Source organism: Diabrotica undecimpunctata, chromosome 1, assembly GCF_040954645.1.
Source record: "Diabrotica undecimpunctata isolate CICGRU chromosome 1, icDiaUnde3, whole genome shotgun sequence".
NCBI lineage: Eukaryota > Metazoa > Arthropoda > Insecta > Coleoptera > Chrysomelidae > Diabrotica > Diabrotica undecimpunctata.
The window spans coordinates 175518379-175540431 of NC_092803.1; the positions used below are offsets into that span (position 1 = coordinate 175518379).

Below are 22053 nucleotides of genomic sequence, written 5' to 3' on the forward strand. Positions count from 1 at the left end.
AGCTATTGATGCAATAAAAAAAAACTTTAACATTTTGAGATGTAACCCTCTTCTTCCAAATGAACGATGTGGTTTATATTTTTGCTCTTTGTTATTAGGTTTGTCCTAAACTTTTTATCTAACCTTGTTTATACAAATCTAATAACTTAGAACGTTTCACATTTGCAAGAAGGTGAAAAACAGACTGTTAATTAGAAATGAAATAATTATTGGATAAGTTTGCAACTTTCTGAAAAGAAAGTTACACTAGCAATTAGATTACCAAGTTATGACTAAGCAAGGAACCTTTTGTAAAGAAAGCTAAACAATTACTACTTAAAAATATTTGTATTTTTAAATTTATTGGAAAAGCTTAATATAGCTTATTTATGGTTATTTATGACATATCGATTTTTGGTTTTAAAATTTGTTTAAAGTTTCTTTTAGAATATTTCCAGTATTCTCGACTGACGTCTCGTGATTTAACTGTCAAAATTTAATTCGCAAAAATTGCCAGGCAACAGCTTTCATACAAGTCGAAAATATTGCCAACAAAATTTTCATTATTATGATATTATACATATACTTATATATACATACCACTTATCAGTGATGTCGTTGAACGTATAGCCAAGCTGAAATGGAATTGGGCAGGTCACATAGCAAGACTGAAAGACACAAGATGGACCAGGAAACTAATTGACTGCCGCCCACGAGAAGACAAACGCAGCAGAGGACGACCATCAACACGCTGGATGGACGACATTAGACGAATATCCAAGAAATGGCAACAAGAAGCACAGAAACGTGAAGAGTGGCAAAAAATGGGAGAGACTTATGTCCAGCAGTGGACAGAAGAGGTTGAATGATGATGATGATACATATACTACAAAACTATGTTTTTTTTAGAGCATACTCAATTTAGTTTAAGAGGAAACTACAAATATGTTTTGAATATAGCTGCTGAATCGTATGGATGAGGCTCTTAATTCCTACTTTATCATGTACTGGCAATGTCGATATACATTGAAATTCTTGTTTGTCAATTCGTTAATATTTTATTTACTTCAGATACAAATCCACGTGGATTACCGGTAGTTGACGAAATGTTGCCATGTTGTCTATGTTGACGAAAACCACTTTGTTCAGAAATTATTGATTTATTTTGTTTACGATACCATACAAGTGAGAGGTGAAAACATATTCTACGGTTTATCACTATTAAAATTATTTTATATAATATAACGTTTTATTTTCTTTATTCCTAAAACTTTTACCGAAACAGAATTTTCACGATAACCCCATATCAGGAAACAATTTTTTATTGCTTTGAATAAGTCAAGTGTATACATATTTAAAAGTTCACCTTTTTCACAATAAGCTATTTCTGGGTGTGGAAACTTTACTTTAAATAAAATGTTAGAGCTAAAAAATTACTTTCTCGTGAAAAAAGTTATAAAAGAAATAGCAAAGCCCAATTTCAGTTAGTTCTTAGCTGTCTGTCGAAAATGGCTTCTATTAATTATTTTATAACCAATATTTGTGTTCTTTAGTTGTGATGGAACCTGCATTTTATGTGGTAAGATTTGTCAACCTATCGTTAATTTATTCGAGAAATCAAAAGGTTGCTTTTTCTTTTAATGGGAGTTCACTAACCATCTCTTTTCCAATGGTGACCCGCCTATTCAAAGCCAGGATATCGCCCTGTGACAGGGCGGTGTCAGATGTTTTCTTTAAATGTCGTTGGTGTTCTGTAAGTGTTAATTTTATTGACTACTCTTTTTTACGTTATTAAGTATATAAATTTTACAAACAAAATCATTATGAGAGTGTTTTGTGAGACTATTTTTAATCTTTTTAATATAATATTATGTTATATGGTTTAGTTAAACAAAAGCAGCGTAATTTTTTTAATTTAGTAATGTAATGCAATGTAATTTTAGTGTAAATGAAAAAAAGGTTTTTTTTTTATTTGATTCAGGTTGTAGTTAAATCTTCGTTTTATTGTCATTTTGTTATGATGATATATTTAAAGAATTAGTAAAATTAATTTGCGTATTAAGTTTACTTCAGTTCTGAAGCTATTTTCTTGTGGCATTTTAATGTATTTGTATTTTGAGAACGATTTCCGAAGTGGAAATTGAAACGTCAATAACCTTTAATTGTGGATTATTCCCATTTAAATAGTAATTACTTTACTTCAGTTATTTAAAGTCTGCAACCTGCTTTAGTTATAAGATTATAAACGATAACGTGGTCGTGAGATAATTTTGTTGAGTATGTAAAAAATACATGTTGGCTTATTTAAAAAAGATATTTTTTAGACTTTTTATTATTTAAAATATTATTATTTAATATATATCCAGAATATAGAATATACCAAGGCTGGCCTAGATATTAACCTCGCGAAAACAGAGTACCTATCTGCAAGTGAAGAAGACATAGAAGATCTACAGATTGATGACAACGTAACAATCAAAGGAAAGGATAAATTCAAATACCTGGGGTTTATAATCACGAAAAAGGCAACAACAGAGAAAGAAATTACACAAAGATTAGGACAAACAAGAACAGCAATCCGACAACTTAACTCAGTATGGTGGGATAGACACCTAAATATGAAGACAAAAACCCAGATTTATAAAACATTAGTGCGAAGTATTATGACATATGGGGCTGAAAATTGGATCATAAACAAGAAAAACAGCAGTAAGATAGTAGTAACAGAGATGGAATGCCTGCGAAGATGCTGCAGAGTAACAAGAATGGATAGGAGAAGTCATGACGAAATAAAGCAAAGAACATCAATAGAAACAGACATGCTAACATATATAGAACAAAAAAGACTAAAGTGGTATGGACATGTAAGAAGAACTAGCGACAGCAGATGGATAAAGAGAATAACCAAATGGAGCCCCATAGGAAGGAGGAAAAGAGGACGACCCCGAAAATCCTGGAGGAACGAAGTAGACGACGCCATGAGTAAGAGAGGACTAAACGATGAAGAATGGAACAACAGAGAGAGATGGAAACGGTTGAGCGAGGGAAGGTAGTGAATACTGTAGAATCCCTAAAAAAATATGTATATATATATATATATATATATATATATATATATATATATATATATATATATATATATAATATTATTTTAAATTATACCATCTTAGAGACAATATAACTGATTTAAAGTATTATATTAAATATATAATGTCTTTTAGCTTATGGGTAAATATGTCGATATTTATGATTTTCTTTAAAATCTCTTTGAATTGTTTTCTAAAGTAATATTTTTTATCTCTTTTTGGGAGAAATGTTAATCTAATGTTCTTTTATTTAATCTTGAGTTCCTTCATAAGTTTCAGGTTAAAACTCATTAGCGCTCATTTAATTTTGCAGTTTAGCTATATACCGTGTTTCTAATTTTTCTATTGTTAAACTGTTATCTAATTATTATATTATGGTTTATCTATCTGTCTTTGTTCTGTATTTTTTTATTAATTTATATCCTTACCACCCCTAATAAAGCTCCCAAACTGAGCAACGTGTGTTCGTTAAGTCTTGATGAACGATCAGCTTTTTATTCATCTACTTTTCTTAGCTTTTTTCGTTACTATATGATATTTAAAATATTTTTTATTGTCAGTTAATTATTGGAGTTTAGAGATGTCATGTAGAGGAGTGATGCGCATTATAAGATGCCTCCAGTTAGCATATCTAGCCTTTATTACTCAATTTCTACCCTGTCCTTCGCGAATTGCTGTATTGACCACATGGGTAAACTCCTGATACCTGAGCAACCTTGCTAGATATTTTATAACCAACCCTAGTGCAAGAAAATATCAGTATGGGGATGGAACACATGATCCTTCGAAAAGGAGATTTTGCTACGGACCAGTGATCTATATATGTAAAGATATGTAAAGCACTAATGCTACAAAACAAATATTATTAGAATAAAACCTATTATTAAAATAGACGACGAAAGCTACGAGCAAAGGATATTCTATTAGGAATAAGGAATGTATGCAACAACGACCTGGAATTGTCATGAAAGCGATAAAACAGCTGATCTGAGATATGATGTAACAGCCATTGAGAAAATGAGATAGGTCTGGACATGAAATTGGACATGAAAATAGATGTGGCTTTCTAATAAATAAAAACTGCAACTAGAGCTATTAGACTTTAAACCAATTGAGAATCTGTATTATAAGATTAAGGGGAAAATGGTCCAATTTACCTATATTCTTAGTTTATGCACCATCCTAAGGACACCAGGGAACGATAAAAATAAATTATGACTCTAAATCTACTATATATAGAAACTCTATAATATTAAAATAATTTATTGGGGGATATAAAAGCAAAAGTAGGCACAACAGTACGTAACACCAGTGGCAGGAAGACATAGTCTACATAACGTTAGAACTGGCAATGGGTAAAGATAACAAGCTACAACTTAGTCGTCAAAAGCACCCCGTTATTGTTTTATTACTTTGCCCAATTATTAAGCAGACTTTACCTTTTATTTACAATATTACAATATTTGATTAGACCAATTTTTATAGTTTATAAATAATGTTGCGACAATTACCGAAGTCGTGCCAAACATAAAATATTTAAGAGGCTTTTAAGCAATTTACAGAAAGTCCAATAACAACGGATATTGCAATAACCAAAAAAGTTTCGTATTTCCAAGCCATTTTTACAATTCTGCAAGGCACATAACAATAACGGTGTAATATCTTTTATATCTTTTACTGCGGCAATATACCTGCATTTGAAATTTTTCCTGGGATCATCTTTATTGAGATTTACTTTGAGAATTATCCATAAAGTATAACCATTCCGTTACGTGATACCTGTGAACAAGTTAAAGTCTATTGCGACTATTGAACTTTAATAAATTAATTTATGACCAACCTAATAAAAGCAATGTAAAATACAGTTAAAATGTAAAGAAGTAAAACATGAAAATGAAAAAAGTTTTAACATAATTTTCAGATTAGGGAATGGCCATGTTATTCTCTAACGTTCTTTAAAGTCCACATATTATTATAAACTAAGTACTAATGCGCTTCGTGAATGAGCAGATACCTTGAATGCATGACTATTACGATAGAATAAATGCCGTGTAAGATAAACAATGAATATACGATAATATTATGGAGCTTAGAAGTAAATATAAAACCGTGTATACGGTTTTAAGCAGTGCAACAGTACTGCTTAAAACTTTATAACGTATAATATGTCGATTTAAAGAATGCAAATTTAACAAAATGATGAGTGGAAAAGATCTCTGATATACATTATAAATATTATGACGTCTAAAATCAGTCATATCAATAGGGTGCCAAAACGAATCAACAATTTTATCGTCTAAATTAACCCATTATTACCTAGCGTGCCATATATATGATACAGAAAATTTTACGGTATTTAAAAATTTATTTTAGATTCTCTGAAAGGTTTAGATGTTTGCAACCAACATTACACATTAGTATTTTATGTTGCCAAACTGATGGTGTACACTTATTTCATATTTTGTGAAAGGTGTGATGTACAGTTTAATAACCTAAAAAGTGTTGAAAAAATTGTAAGAATAAATATGGCCAGTTCTCGACCGTAAGTAAATAATTTCTATATTTTTCAATTATATTTTGTAATTATTTTATAAGCCTTTGTTTATTAGCGTATCATATATGACACACTAGGCTAAACGGGTCTGACTTTTTTTTTAGTTTGACTCTTAAAGAACTTACGGACATCATTGAATCTGACGAATGGTGGGAAGACGATGATGTTTGATGAATAGAATAAAGAAAATAAAATATATAATTGGGCAAAAGATACAGATTTGGCATGTACCCTGAGAAACAACAATTTTCCAGAACAGAATTATACACAATATCGAGATAAGACTGCTGTTGATATTTTTGAACAATTTTTTGATGATGAGGTTATAGAATATTTAGTGAACGAAAGTAATAAATATGCATTATTCATAAATTGTCCGAATCCAAAGATTACCTTGAGCGAAATGAGATGTTTTCTTGGTATACTCATTGTTTCTGGATATTGTGATCTTCCTTCTAGAAGAATGTTTTGGGATTCAGGTGAGGATGTAAGAAACAATATGGTCTATCAAGCTATGAGACGTGACCGTTTTGATCAAATTATGAGATTCTTGCACTGCAGTGACAATACAAACCTACATAAAGATGACAAAATGTGTAAACTTAGACCTTTGATGAATTTATTAAAAGACAAATTTATGAAATATTTTGTACCCGAAAGAGAAATTGACTATGATAGTCAATGATTAAATATTTTGGTCGCCACGGATGCAAACAATATATCCGTGGCAAACCAATACATTTTGGGTACAAAGTTTGGTCTCTCAACACTAAAAAAGGACATTTGATCAATTTTGAAGTGTACCAAGTATCCACTTCAAATGCCAATGCGGATGATCAAAAACGGTATGGCAAAGCAACAGCACCTCTCATATTACTTATAAATGATCTAGATATTGAAGTCAGAGAGCTACCGTTTAGATTTTATTTCGATAATTTGTTTACTTCTATGAATTTGCTTGCATACATGACAGAACATAATTAGGGTGGAACTCGAACAATTAGATAAAATCGCGTTTCTAAGACTTGCCCTTTGAAATCGGTAAAAGAAATGAAGAAGAAGATGAATAGGGGAACATACGACTACAGCGTATCAAAAAATGACTCGATTACCATTGTACGATGGAAAGACAATTCCATTGTCACTGTGGCATCTAATGTTCATGGGGTATTTCCTCTAACCTCAGCTAACAGATATTGTGCTTCTCAAAAGAAAAAAATAGCAATTCCACGACCTGGCGCTATAACCCAACATAACAACTACATGGAAGGCACTGATCAGATGGATGCTAATGTCAATGTGTATCGGATTGGAATTAGAGGGAAAAATGGTGGTTTTCCATCTTCACATGGTTATTGGATGTCAGCATTAAGAACGCGTGGGTTTTAGCCAGGAGTACTGGGAAAAAAATTTGCCAACTTCAGTTTAGAAGGGAAATAGTTCAATGCTACTTATCAAAATACAAAAATCCACCTAAAGGAGCCGGTCGTCCTTCAACATCTGCTGGGATCTCTAGAGTTCACGAAAATATTCAGTTTGATCGTTTTGATCATTACATTGAATACGTGCCTAATTCCAAACGAAGACGTTGTGCAGGGACTAATCATGTAGGCAGTGCCGTACGAACGCAGTACCAAAAATGTGATATTGGGTTATGCATTACTTGTTTTGCTTCCTTTCATAGAAAAAAATAGTTTATACTTATTTGTTTATTGTGTAAAAATTTATTTTTCTTACGTTTAATATTCTTTTTTAATAAATTTTCGAAAAAAAATGTTATTTAAACACACCTTAAAATCCTAGCGTTCCATATAAGGCACGGCCTCTAACTCAAAAAATATTTAAACAAATGAGCTTGTTTAAGTTATAAATTGCTTAGAATACGTGTCTCATGACATGTGTTTATCTAAAATTTACTACTGTAACTTAAAAAAAAAAATTCAGGCATTAATGGGTTAAGTTACTTCAAATTTCTAAAGATTTTCAGAAAAGCGATGCTGTCAAATAAAAGATACCTATATGCATAGTAGTGCATATTGGGCCAGGATGGGAAGATGCCTAGAAGTTGGCTATTACTGTAATTGAAATTATCCCTAGGACAAGTTTTGTACTGGAACTAAAATATAAACGAAGAATTCCAGGTCTTATAACGTGCACCATGCAACCGGCACTCATGTGTTTTGAAGGCCACAATGGCAAGCTTTAGGAGCGTGGGTCTATAGCTCACTTATTAGGAACGATGAATACTGAGGTCAGAGTAAATAAAGAAATTGAATCATATTGTTACGATAAATAATGACGTGTCATATGACTCAAAACTGTAAACACATTTATTACTAATATCTTTTCTATTCTAGTTATTTCGGCGCTCAGTTGAAAGACCTGACTACCTGAATTCTGATGAGTCACCTGCGACTTGAAATTTCCAGAAGCAGGCCGAATAAAACCAGTCTGAGCGACCTTCTGGGCTCTCCGATTGGAAATCGCGGCAATTCTCGAATAACGGAATTTTATATTTAAAGAGGAATTTTGTTGTAAACAGAACAGTTAGTTTTTGAACATCGCGTCGCGTTTTAAAATGTAACGCACGTATTATAATAAATGTAGATAAATTATATAATTATTAGTGTAAGATAAATTAGTAATAAAGACTTTAATAAATTTGTAAGTGTTATAAATAGAACCTTTAATAATAAATAAAAACAATAAATTAGATTAATAAAAACATTACAATACTAACTGAAAGAAAATGAACAAAATCATTATCATCATTCTAGCTTTACAACCCTGCGTGGGTCCTACCCTCCGCAAGAACTTCTCTCCAGTCGTCCCTATCCATCGCCTTTCTCCGCCAAGCACGTATTCTCATATTTCTTATGTCTTCATTGATGTTATCATAGAACCTTGTTCTGGGTCTTCCTCTTCTTCTCTGACCAATGGGTCTATAAAGAAGGAGCGTTTTTTTTAGCTGAGTCGATTTGTTCCATCCGCATTAAATGCTCTATTCTCCTCGACGTCCTATCTTTATTTGTTTTACGAGATCTGGTCATTCACTGCTCCATAGATTAGTGATCGTAGTGTTTCTGGTTGCGTACTTATTTTCATATATTCTGTTTTGTTGGTGTTTATTATTAAACTCATTTCCGTAGCTGATTCTGTTAATGCTACATACGCCTCTTACATATACAGCGTTTTCCGTTCTCCCAACAATGTAGATATCATCAGGAGAGACAAGGATTTATTATTATATTGAACCAGTGGTTGTGATTTGTGACATACGTATTACTTTTTCTAGGGCCAAGTTAAACAGTATACAGGATATTATCAATATTGAAATTAATTGGTATATTTTTCATTTAACTAATTTCAACATAAAAAAGAATATCAGTACCGTTTAAACATTATGAATTAATATAAACTTTCATAGTTAGTTTGTATAATTAATCCGATTTTAGTTTTATTGCGTAAGCCAGAAAGCAAGAAACACACATTTTAAAAAGTTTTAAAACTTTGTTTAGAAAGATGACTTCTAAGTTAAGTGCGTCGCACGATATTCGGAACTTTCTCTAGAAGGTGCATTTTGTAAACTGTGCGGCAAATCGATATGTTTTATTTTCTCTCTCTCTTTATCATCCCATAACTTTAGTTATAGGATGAGAAAGAAAAAGAGAAAGTTATTGTTTTTTATTAAATTCTTAGAATTCAAGTAGTAAAAAGTACTTTATTGACCAGCATTGTGGAACCTCACTTCATAAAACTAATTTGGAAAAATCAATTTTTTCTTAATTAATGAATGTGTTGCTTGTGTGAGACCATTTTAAAAGAGGTAAAAAAGAAATAAATTAGACTTACTTACAATCAGTTTAATTTTACTCCCCAAGACGACCGGTTTCGCTTTCTAAAATTTGCAAAGCATCATCAGGTCAGTGGTACAAAGTAAATTAAATGCTGAAATTATAAAAAGCCCATATTAGGGTACTGTCTTATAAGGATATAGATCAAAAAAGTTATAGATCAAAAAAAGGTTTTAGTAATTATGCCAATATTACATGTCTGTGTTAATCAATATGCATAAATTGCATTAGCAGACAGAGTAACAACCCACAAATTGGTAAGAGAAAAAATCTGTTGAATTGTAATAAATTATTACCTTTATTACCTATTATTATTACCTATATGGTCATTGGTGATTTATAGTTCAAACTATCCCTTATTACTGATAATGAGTGATCTTCGGTCAATGTTGTAACTGTCTAATAACTTAGGAGGAAGTTTCTTGAGGGGAAGGATGTTAACAGATGATATAGGAGTAAGGTATATGTTATTGTTTGTTGAAAGAAAATGTGATGTTTTATATTATTTAAATTATTGAAGTTATTTATATTTATTGAAGAGATATATTTTGAAATGTGTGTTAAATTATTGAAATTTTTTATAAAGAAAGAGGACAGTTATATGACAATGAACGAAAGCACTTGTACTATTTTGTTGGTGTGCAATTTCTGTGACTTGTAATTATCAACTTTTGATTGAAAGCATTTAATTTCTGCTAGGCAGAGAATTGTGATGTAAAATGTTAAAATAATAAATTAAAACACAATTAGGGACAAACAGGACACAATTAACAGGACAAATTGGGTTTTTTTGTAGTCTACTAGCATTTTAAGAGGTAAATTTGACAAGATAATTTAGGTTAAAGTGTGACAGTTCTTCTTCTATTTCTAAAGTTAACTAAGTTTCTGAAGCCAACAGAACTTAGTAGTTAAACAATTAAAAGAAATTGAAAATGTTAGCTAATGTGTATAATATTGGCATACTAAGTGCACACTTTTAAAGCAACCATTTTTTATGCTCTTTAGTGTACATTATAAAGTAAAAAATATTTTTCAAATCACTTTATTTTTTTAACTAGTTATTCTATTTGTTTTATATTTAACGTTTGTTTAATAATTGTTTAATATCTCGTATATTTTAGTAATACAGCAAGCTAATATTAGTTTTTCTGTGAATTCGCCCTTGTACATATTTATTTATTGGTCCGGTTTTTGCTTTAAAATATCCATATCACGTGCTGTGTCGTGATGAAACATGGAGAATATTAATTTTTGATCGAATCGTCTATTGAATTTTTAAATTTTTTAACTAGGTCAGACGAAAAGTTTGTTTTGCCATTAGGTTGTTTACAATAACTGCCCGGATATAAATGCTGGAATTTAATACAATGTTATACAACGTAAAATGTAGAATTAGTGACTCAATAAACTTTAAAACATTTAATTAGAGTCAATTTTCTATTAAAAGTTTTTAAACTAAACTGCATGCTCAAAGTCTGTTAATCCTTGGCTACGCTGATAATATAGATCCCGTTGGAAGAACGGAAAGCGACGTAAGAGAGGTGTATATATATATATATATATATATATATATATATATATATATATATATATATTATATATATATATATATATATATATATATATATATATATATATATTAGTTATATTATATATAAAAGTTACAGCCCTTTAAAGTTAAAAAAAAATGTTTTTTTGCAATATCTCCTAAACTACTTGACATTTTGTAATAAGAATGGACACGTTACTTTCTTGTTCTGAGAGGATTTTTCATACAAAAGAAACAACAAAATCTAAGCGCACAGAAAAATTTTAAGGGGGCTGTGCAGCACTAAATCCCTCCAAACTTTTGAGTACGTTCAAATCAAATGAATTTTGTAGCATCATTGGTTTAACACATTACTTTTAAAACTCTTTTGCCTTTACCTTTTTATATTAATTAGTGAGACCAGGACTTCCAACACATTTTTGGGAGATTTAAGAAAAATTTTATGGATTTGACATGACATTTTATATCCTCTTCTGAAGTTACAAAAACAATAAAATTAATAACCTAAAGAGAATACGACTTAATAACTAAAGAAAGATTAAAAAATCTACTCAGTAAAGCTGTAGTACTTATAACCACACTTTTAAACCGAATGCTCTGACTTTGGTATTTCCTAACACAATTAAAGTAAGCTGAAATAATAATGATTCATAAACCTGGAAGATCACTTACCAAAACAACTTCGTACCGACCTATAAGCCACCACCTATCCTAATTATAAAAAATATTTGAGAAAATACTCTAAAGAAGGATAAAAGAAGAAATTCTGCTTGAAAACTCAGTAGAAGCTTAAACATTTGGTTTTAAAGAAGGCTTAGGGAACAAAAAAACGCTCTGCAGTATTTTTAAGCATACTGCAGATATACTACAAGGTATGACCTTTTCTTCTTCTTTTTCTAGTTCCATAACCGTTATCAATCGTTGGATATTATGTCTCAACTACCATCATGTAACAACTACCATATTCGATAGCGTGAACTTTTGACAGCAGCTCTTATTTACCTTGGATCTTTCCTTAAAAAATTAGACGCAAAAGTTCATTCCTTTTCAAGGTGTCTCATAGTGTAATCGAAGTATTCCAGCTTGTGTCTCTTTATTATATTGTCCAGTTGTGTTGTTTGCTTTAGCCGTCTAAGGACCTCCTCATTTCTAATCTTGTTGAACCTGCTTATTCTTAAAGCCGTCTATATACCCACATCTCAAAGGCTTTCAAGCTTTTAGATATAGCCTTACTTGGAGTCTACGCTTCCACGCCATACGTACGTTCGTATTTTTACAAATTTAACTTATGATTGTTATTATCGGCTTTTAATTTCTAAGGTAGAATCTAAGCTCCCAATAAAATTATTGTCGAGATACACGAGTTGGTATAGCACAAGGTATTATTATACTTGCAATGTATATCGGCCTGTGGCTGTGTGACATGGACAGCAACCAATCTTCGGATATTTTTTCTGTTGTATATACTTTGTTAAACAGATCTAAAAGTATATGCAGGGTTTCTTCGTCAATGCATTTAATTAGCTCAGTGGATATCTTATCTACGCATTATTATTTTGGGTCCTGTTTATTCCTGTGGTTCTTCTTATATCATGTTATCATCATGGAATAGTTTTATGACGCATTCTTGCTAAAATCTAAGTTAATCTTTGATGTCTGCAATGCGTTTACCGTTATCATCTTTAAGTATCCCATAGTGTGCCCGCTTTTTGGTATTTGTTAGTTCTTTAATTTTTTTATGCATATTAAAGCTGTCGTATTTTCCGTCATACTCTTCTATTTCTATGCATTGATCTATTTACCACTTTTCTTTGGCCTTTTTTATCTTTACTTTAATTCTACTTTGTAGTTCTTGATATTTTGGCTCATTTCTCCCTTTGGCTTTTCTCCCCTTTTCCATTAATGCTAGAATTTCTGAAGTCATCCACTTCTGTTTTTTATTTGTCTTTTCAGGCTTTAAATTTTCTTTTGTAGCTTTTAGTCATGCCTTCTGAATATTGCTCCACTTTTCATTGACATCTTCTGATGTTAAGATTTTTTCTCTCACTTCTGTTAGATTTGAATTGACTTATTGGATCACTTTTTAATGTATTTCTCTTTTTCTTAATTTTGTATAATCAAACGTTGGTTTGTTTTTAGGTATTATAATCTTTTTCACGTGCATTTTAGCGGGTTATGGTCTGAGTTGACATCTGCTCAGGGGTATGCTTCATGTCCATGAAAGAGTATAAAAAAGTATATAATGATATTGTCATATGATATATGTAAAACATGATTCGTAAGTTATAACAGAAAAAAGAAATTGCTGTGCTATAGATAATTAATAATGTCTATATCTAAATCGTTCTAAAGAATAATAGTATTTTTTACGAATAAAGAAAATAAACGATTTTACCACGTACCCGTTTTTTTTTCCACCGATGTTGTAATTCTATAATAATACGAGATATTTTCAAAGTGCTCCCATTTGAATATCCGGATAAGAGCTCGGTAGCTGCATTTTCTGCTCACTAAAGCTTTTTTTATAACATAGGAGCAATAAAAGTAATTTATAGAGTTCGCGTGACGGTCCGGTCATTCGTTTCAATAAGGGAGATATTACCATTTGCAGCTTCGTCCGTCTATATAACCTCTAATGTTCCGTGTGTCACATTTACTTTGAAAAAGTAACAGTTACTTCCACATAAAAATACGGTTATTAGATTTATCAGCACATCTCGTTCATAAATACTGTTCGGTTTTCAAAGGGATGCAAGCGGTGAAGTCGGACTTACATCACGGAGTATTTGGCCCTTTTGTTAAAATCAGAAACTCATTTTATTGACTTTCGAAACAAAAAATCTATTCTTCTTCTTCTTTCTTTCCATAAGCAATTCTACTTGATAGTTAAAACATTTATAGCTGTATAGCTTTTATAGGTTCTTACTCCATCTTTTAAGTGGTCGGTCGATACTTCTACCGTTTGTTAATTTATCTTAATCTATTTTGTCAATTCTAGTTTCCATTTTTCTTTTATCTGTTTAGGATCTACTAGTTTTTTCGTTTATTCTGTAAGTTACACGTTCTTTTTATATCTTTACTTTTCTTTTGATTTCCCAAAATATTTTATGCCTTTCAGTATTCTTATCTTCGCCATTCTCAATTGCATTTGTATTATAGCTGTGTTGGGTCTTGCTTCTAAATAAACGTCGATATTGGTGTTATACTGACTTCATAAATTATTAATGTAAGTTACAAAAATCGTGTACGTTTATTAAAATGCTACGTCTGCTCGAGTCTTCTCTAAAACAGCAACGGTAAATAAATTGGGGGCCTTTGAAATGTGGATCTACAGGACCCTTAAAGTTTTATAGACATCGCATACGTCAAATGAAGAAGTGCTGGAGAGAATAAGCAAGGAACGAGAACTTTTCAACATAGTGGAAGTAAGAGAAACGTCATACCTAGGCCACATACTGAGAAATATCTCTATTCAATCCTGACTCTTCGGAAAGAGTGTAGTAGTCATCGTGATGTCGTGTATTATCCGTCTCCAAAGATCTTTGTCCCTGGTCATTTTTCTTATTGCGTCCATAACGAAGCCATTTTATTGTTGCTTCCTAATAGGACAGAAAAGATTATTTTTCACGTTAAGAACGGCTATGAATAACTGTTCTGATGAGACTTATTAAGTCGAAATACGTATCAACAGATACATAGACGCTTTGAACGTGAAATCGAATCTTTTCTGTCTTTTTTATTTTATTCGGATCTACTCTGTATGAGTACAAGAAACAAATTCGTCAAGGATTTCTGCTTAGTTGAGGAGACATGTCGTGGAATGCAAATTTTAGATTCCCCATGTCTCTATTAACATCTTTATCAACGTCTGGCTATGCCTTGCAATTTTTAGAAGGCTCCAGATTAAAGCAGAAATATGAATTTGTTTCGAAACTATCTTACCAATACATTTTCTGTTGTTTTAAAGATTGCAAGTTCTGGACTATTAACATTAGGTTTTATGGTGAAATGGATACATTAACTTTTGTTGGAACAAAATTTCATTCTTAATATCATTTACCATTTTTCTAATGCAAAAGTAGTATCTTATAAAGTTTCTTGAATTAGTTCTATGTTTCTTCCATTACAATAAATTCTGCCTATAGGCTACTCTTTACTGGTGAAGTATCATTTTCTATAATACTGTTAATAGCAATAAGAAAAAGAGTAACACTAATCGATTATCCATGTTCCTGTATTTTTGTTTTAGAAATGAAATCGTTTACTTTTACTTGGAAACTATGGTTTTTTAAAAAGTTAGTGATGAAGTTTGGAATATTTTCTTGTATACCTAATTTCTGTAAAGTTCTATTTATTACATGACGCCAAACTGCATCAAATGCTCTGGTTATATAAAAAATACAGCTATTCAGCTTTCACTATTTGCTAGGGCTTCATGTATTTCAGACTCGAGGTCAACTAAGTTGTCTAGAGTTGATCCATATTTACTTATGTCTAGGTAAGGCGTTAATTGATTAATTTTTCGAGCAGTTTTTAAGTGGTTAGCGTGCCATCTACTTTGATGGGATCATGAACGAAAATAATTTAACAATATCGTTTTTTGTGCATCGTCATTATTGAGTTTTAAAAAAGTTTTGTTTTTTGGTAAATCCGATGACTTATTAGAAGTAAATAATGCAAAACGTAGAGAGGGGGTCAGAATTTGACTCATTTAAATCGACACGCACCGACTTCACTCGTTCGATTAACATCGTACGTATCAATATCCATAGCAAACCCACTAATGCATAAGTCACTCAGTTTGCAACTGCATTACAAATGGATACCACATGCGTCAAAGCTGCTCAAGCAGTAGCATTATTGTGAGAAGGCCTGAGTCAGAGGGCCGTGGCAAATCGACTAAATTTAAGCCAATACGCTGTGTCCCGAGTGTATCGTCGGTACCAAGATACTGCTGATTATGTCCGCCACTAAGGAAGAGGCCGTAAACGAATAACAACGAAGAGAGATGATCGATTTCTTGTATCGAAATCCCTGAGAAATAGACATTTAACTGGTGCTAATCTCAAAGAAGAGCTTAGCGAGGTCCGAGGTGTAGTTACCACTGTTTGAACAGTCATAGGGAGACTGAAGGCAGCCAACCTGACACCAAAAAGGGTAGCTACGGGTCAAAAGCTAACTGCAGTCCAGAAGAAATGGCGATTAGAATTTGTTTGAGAACATCTGGATTGGGACGACTATCAATGGAGTCAGGTATTAATATCCGACGAAAGTAGGATATACCTACATGGCAAGGACAAGAGGCGTCGAGTGTATAGAAGGCGAAATTGTGTCATATGGAGACGGTTCTTGTATGTCTTGGGCAGGCATTTCCATGGATGAAAAAACCGAGTTGGTTTTCGTGCCTGGTGGAGGACGTTGAGGAGTTTTAACGGCGGATCGTTATATCAGAGACATTTTGGAGGAACATCATTCAGCTTAATGATGAATGTAAAGCAATGCCTTAAGAATTTATTATAAAAGTCATCCGATCCATGCGTAATTGATTGGAAAGTGTAATTAGCAGTAGGGGTGATAATATCAAATACTAAAAAAAAAAGAAATTCATTTTGTAATTAATGATTTCTTTGTTCATAACGTCTTTCTTGCGTTAGTTCCAATAATGAATATTTAGAAAACTCTGTTCGTATTGCATATTGTTTTTATAATACGTCTTCCAAATAATGCAATAGCAGATTTTGTAAGTTCATGTATTATATATTCGTATATTCGTATATATATATATATATATATATATATATATATATATATATATATATATATATATATATATAATATGGACTACGTGGAGGAAATAGGAATTATTTAGTATAAAGTCTAGATAACCTTTTACACCTCGTTTAGACATTCCCCAATAATATATATGGGAAGCTACTTTGTAGTTATTTTATTTGTGTTTAGTATCTACGTTCCATCAAAAATAAAAGGACATAGTTAAAAATCCATTCTATTCCCGCTCTACTACGGCAAAGGACGAAATTTCCTTTGTAATCAGAAAGCTTATTCGAACGTAACAAAAGCAAAGTTCGGTTTTTATTTAACCCCAGCTCATCACGTTTTACGATTGGGTAACGTATTCAGAGGCAAAGAAAGTCGGATTGAAGTACTATTCAGAATGCAAAATGCAACTGTGTAGCATGCATTCGAGACCATAGGAGGTCGGATAAAACCAAAATTTGTGAGTTTACTACAAATATTTTAAAATAGGATCCCACGGTATTTACAAGAAATAAAACTTCGCTAAAATTATTATATAAATGAGATGTGTAAGAAGTATACTTTAATCATTTTAATTTACATTATAATAATACAGTTGAAGGGCTTATTGTTACATATATAATGGTAAGCCACAAAATGGATTCAGACAGATTTATTCTACATTTGACTGATTTAATTGAAACAAGTATGTAATAATCTATAATACAAACTACAAAGAAACATCAAATTTGCATTGGTATGTTCAAAAACACATATTTAACATTTTTTATGTGGCTTGTCATACTGTGACAAAAAGAAAAAAAAACTTTTTGATATACATGACCCAACTAGAATTATATTACTCCAGCAATTATGCTTCACCATTTTCATTTTGGTCTGACTGAAGGGATTCAAAATGATGATTTAGGGGCAGAATATACGGCAAGAAAGTTTTTATGTTGCCTATCTTTTTTTTCAAAATTTTGACAGGCTCTTTATATTTAAGTATTAACGAATCGAGCGTTAGCAGTGCCGACCTTCCATTTTTTAATAAATTAACTTTCTGGTATGCATCATTAATAGCGTATGTGCTTAACAAAAGAAGTATTGGTAGTAGTAATGTCAAAGATAAATCAAAACACCCCTGAAAAATCAAGTTTGTTATCGTCGTCAGTTTTGGTCGCTGTTTTGGAATTCTGTTGTAGTATACTGATGTGTTTAAAGTCATTTTGTTTCATTATTGTGACCTCAAAAGGATTTTTTCCATTCGATTTTTTAATAATACCATACCACTATTGCAGAACGTTCCAGTCTCAGATAGGCCTTAGACAAGGAGACAGCTTATCATGCCTTCTGTTCAATATTGCACTAGAGAAAGCGATAAGAGAATCTGGAATAACAACCAGAGGAACTGTTATTAATCGCAGCGTACAATTACTAGGGTACGCCGATGACATCGACATTATTGGAAGAAGAAAGGCGGACGTGGTTGAATCATTTAAGGCGCTTGAAGCAGCAACAAAAAGATAGGACTAGAGGTTAACACTAGTAAGACGAAATATATGAAAGTATCAAACTATATACAAGCAGCACAAACCGAAAATGTAACGATCGGAACATATATTTTCGAAGGAGTAAGAGAGTTTATATACCTAGGCTTACAAATTAATCAGAATAATGCAGTAAGTGCAGAAATTAACAGACGGATATATCTGGCAAATAGAGCCTATTATGGATTAAAAAAAAATAGCAACAAGCCTAGGTACAAAAAGAACGAAACTAGTGATATACAGAACTCTTATCAAGCCCATCCTCACCTACGCGTTGGAAACATGGACGATGACAAAGAGCGATGAAGAAAGATTAAGATGCTTTGAACGTAAAATCTTCCATCATATCTAAGGAGGAGTACAGAAGGGCGGATTATGGCGTAGACGCTATAATTTCGAACTTTACCGCTTGTATGACAAACCTGATATTATTAGGTCCATCAAAATAAACCGGCTGCGGTAGGTAGGTCACATAGAGAGAATGAATGAGATGGAGCCGCCAAAACATTTTTATAACCAAAGAATAGATGGAGTGAGAAGGAGAGGCAGACCCAGAGCACGATTTAAGGATCAAGTGGAGAAAGACTTGAGAATGTTGGGAGTAGGAAACTGGAAAGCCAAGGCGAAGAATAGGAGAGAATGGAGATTTATTCTTGAATAGGCCAAGACCCACCATGGGTTGTGGAGCCAATGATGATGATGACCATACCAAGGTGATGGGGAATATATTAATGGAACACATTTCCGATGGCGTTTTTCGATGAGAGCAAAGTCACGATCTGATGGTAAGTGCGTGTGGCTGCTAACCATTAATGTCCAGTTTTTATTTTGTCCAGGACAGCAGTTGTCAGTGAACAACATTAGTTCATCAACGCCTGACTTATTAAATAAAAACTTTAAAACAGCACTTCCAATTTCATCACTACCTCTTTTAGCTGTGTCTTCCGTCAATACAAACACGTACCTCTTTCCCGAACCACAGTCATGTATAACAACATTATAAAGCCATACTTTTGTGTAGTAAAAAACTACTCCTCTAGTCAGTTTCGGTACTGACAGGGCCTGTTGTAAATCAAATGGTATAACTAATTTTTTAATCATTGGTTTTTCCATCAGCAGTTACCGTTTTTAGCAAGTCCTGCATGCTTTTGCCCGTGCTTTATGAACATTTAAATTTGTCGTCAAAGAAGCTGTTAATTTGTCATTACTCTCAACTTTTGCTGCTTCAATTTTAATCAGAGTTTGATCACATGTCCTGCAGGTGTTAGATTTTGGCAACTTAAAATCGGAACAAAAGATTTTCCTATATTATGTCGATGCAGAAACAGATGGTATACCCTTACGTTCACACCATGGAATATAAAACTCTTCACATACACGAGTTTTTGACATATCACTATTTAAACAAGTCTTTCCCAGATTATCAGATCGACTATAGTGACTCTGATAATTAGGAATAAGGTTAATATGGCCCTTAACATACTGAATAGCTCCATTGTTTATTCTGCTGGGTTTATTATTATGTTTTTTACGCCCATCCATTTTGGGCACAGGAGTACTTGAAGCTAATTGTGATACAATAATATTTATTCTACGTCTAGATCGGTGAACACCATGAACCAGTTGGCCAGTATATCGTCCATGTATCTCCACCAATATAGAAACCATTCTTAAAGTTGTCTTTCTTAAACCGTAAATGCATTCAATTTTTTATAAACTCTGTTGTAATATTGCAAAATATATACACACTTTTTAGCAGTTTACTGTATAAATGTTGATATAGCTTTTGTATATTAAATATTTGCTTCTATTAATTTTTTTGCTTTTTTACTCAATAATACATTTTATATATTATTTTAAACATTCCTAATTCCTGGCCTATACCGACAAAGGTAAAGAGATACGTAACTTTACGTAATACCACATTTTCAACATTTCCTTTCGTGCCAGGAAAGTCCGTTTTACCTTTGAGGTAAATGATCTGACTTCTAACTCACTCTCTCTTAATAGAGAAGTCTGAAAAGTAAGGGTGAACTTGACCCAGAAAACGAAATAAGCCATGTTAGATGGGGCTTGCGGTTACATGAATGGGAACAAACATTTATGAAGGATTGCAAAAAGGAAATTTAATAAAATATGGCTGTTTTGTTAACAAATATGTTACCCCAAAATGTGAGGTCCCAAAAAATCTAAGTTAATGGATATATGTTACCTTTAAAATACTAAAACATGAAACTCAAATAAAAATGGTAAAAATGTAATAGTTTTATACCCAAAACAATATTTTATGCAAATTTTTATCGGATTTTGCTTTGATTAGTTTGTTTTTCATTGGTCAATCGCAACGCAATTTTTGTTTTATCAGGAATTTTAAAATTAGTATTGATTATGAAACAAGTAAAAACAAATAAATTTAACAACGAAACAAATTTTTTTGGTATAAGACATTTTTGTTAACAATACTTTAAACACCGCTTAGCCTTCGGATGACCAAGTGTGGTCAATTTTGACCCCAATGTATGTTCTTATTTACTAGTTAGAAATATTTTAATTTTTTAACTCATTATTTTTTAGTACTATGTACTATTGTATTACTGTACTACTGTATTAACTACATAAAAGAACGAAGAAGAAGAAGAAGATGTATTATTAATACATATTTTCAACTAAATAATGAATTCTATTCAACAAATATTATTTCTAAACAAAATTAAAACCCACAGTATGGTGACGATATGTAGATGATGTATTCTCAATATGGCCTCATGGATTAGAGTTGTTGGACACATTCATTAATGATATAAACGATAAAGAAGAGACAATAACATTTACCATGGAAAAGGAATATAATAACACACTACCTTTCCTGGATGTTTTAATCTCTAAGAACGATACTGGATATGAGATTCAGGTGTATAGAAAACCAACACACACCAACAGATATCTAAGTTGCAAATCAAATCACAATGTCAATATTAAAAAGGGAATCATTAAATTCTTATACGATAGAGCCAAAATTATTTATTCTAACGAAAATTCGTTCTCAGAGGAAAAATATTTGTTAACATCTGTTTTAATAAAAAATGATTTTTTTTTTGTAGTTTATAAATAAGAAATTTTCAACAATCGACCAAATAAAAGAACAACTAAGAACGAGATCCTACAGCATACACCAAGAATAATACGGGGAAAATAACAATAGTTAGCATAAATAAAAAGATTATCAGAAAAACTTAAAAAGGATTGGAAACAAATTTAACATTAAAAAACAACCAACACATTGCGATCTATTTTATCTAAAACTAAAACTAATAATGAACATAAAAGAACAAAGAATTGTATTTATAAAATACCAAGTGAATATCAATCTTATATTAAAAATAGATATATCTGACAGAAATAGATAATAGATAGAAATTGATATCTAAAAGAATAGAAATAGATTTGATAGATTTCGAATATGTAAACACGCGTGGGAAAATGAAGATAAGATTTAATAGAATGATTTAAATATAGTCCTAAAAGAAACAGATAATTAAAAGAGAAAAATCAATTTTTTGCTTTCCATGGTCAGATATTTGTTTCTCCATATGGTTTCTCGGAGGCAACCACTTACTCTTGCCGCTTTTGATGCTTGCCTTGTGGTCTCTGTTCTTATATCCCTGTCACTAGTGATCTCTACTCCTAGGTAATTGAATTTCATTACTTGTTCTACAATTTTGCC

General features: G+C 31.8%; 1 protein-coding gene across 1 annotated transcript in view; it reads right to left on the reverse strand.

The window, feature by feature from the left end:
* tei (irregular chiasm C-roughest protein teiresias) overlaps positions 1–22053 on the reverse strand; it is a 578605-nt gene that overhangs the window by 480635 nt on the left and 75917 nt on the right. The gene's annotated exons all lie outside the window — the stretch shown is intronic.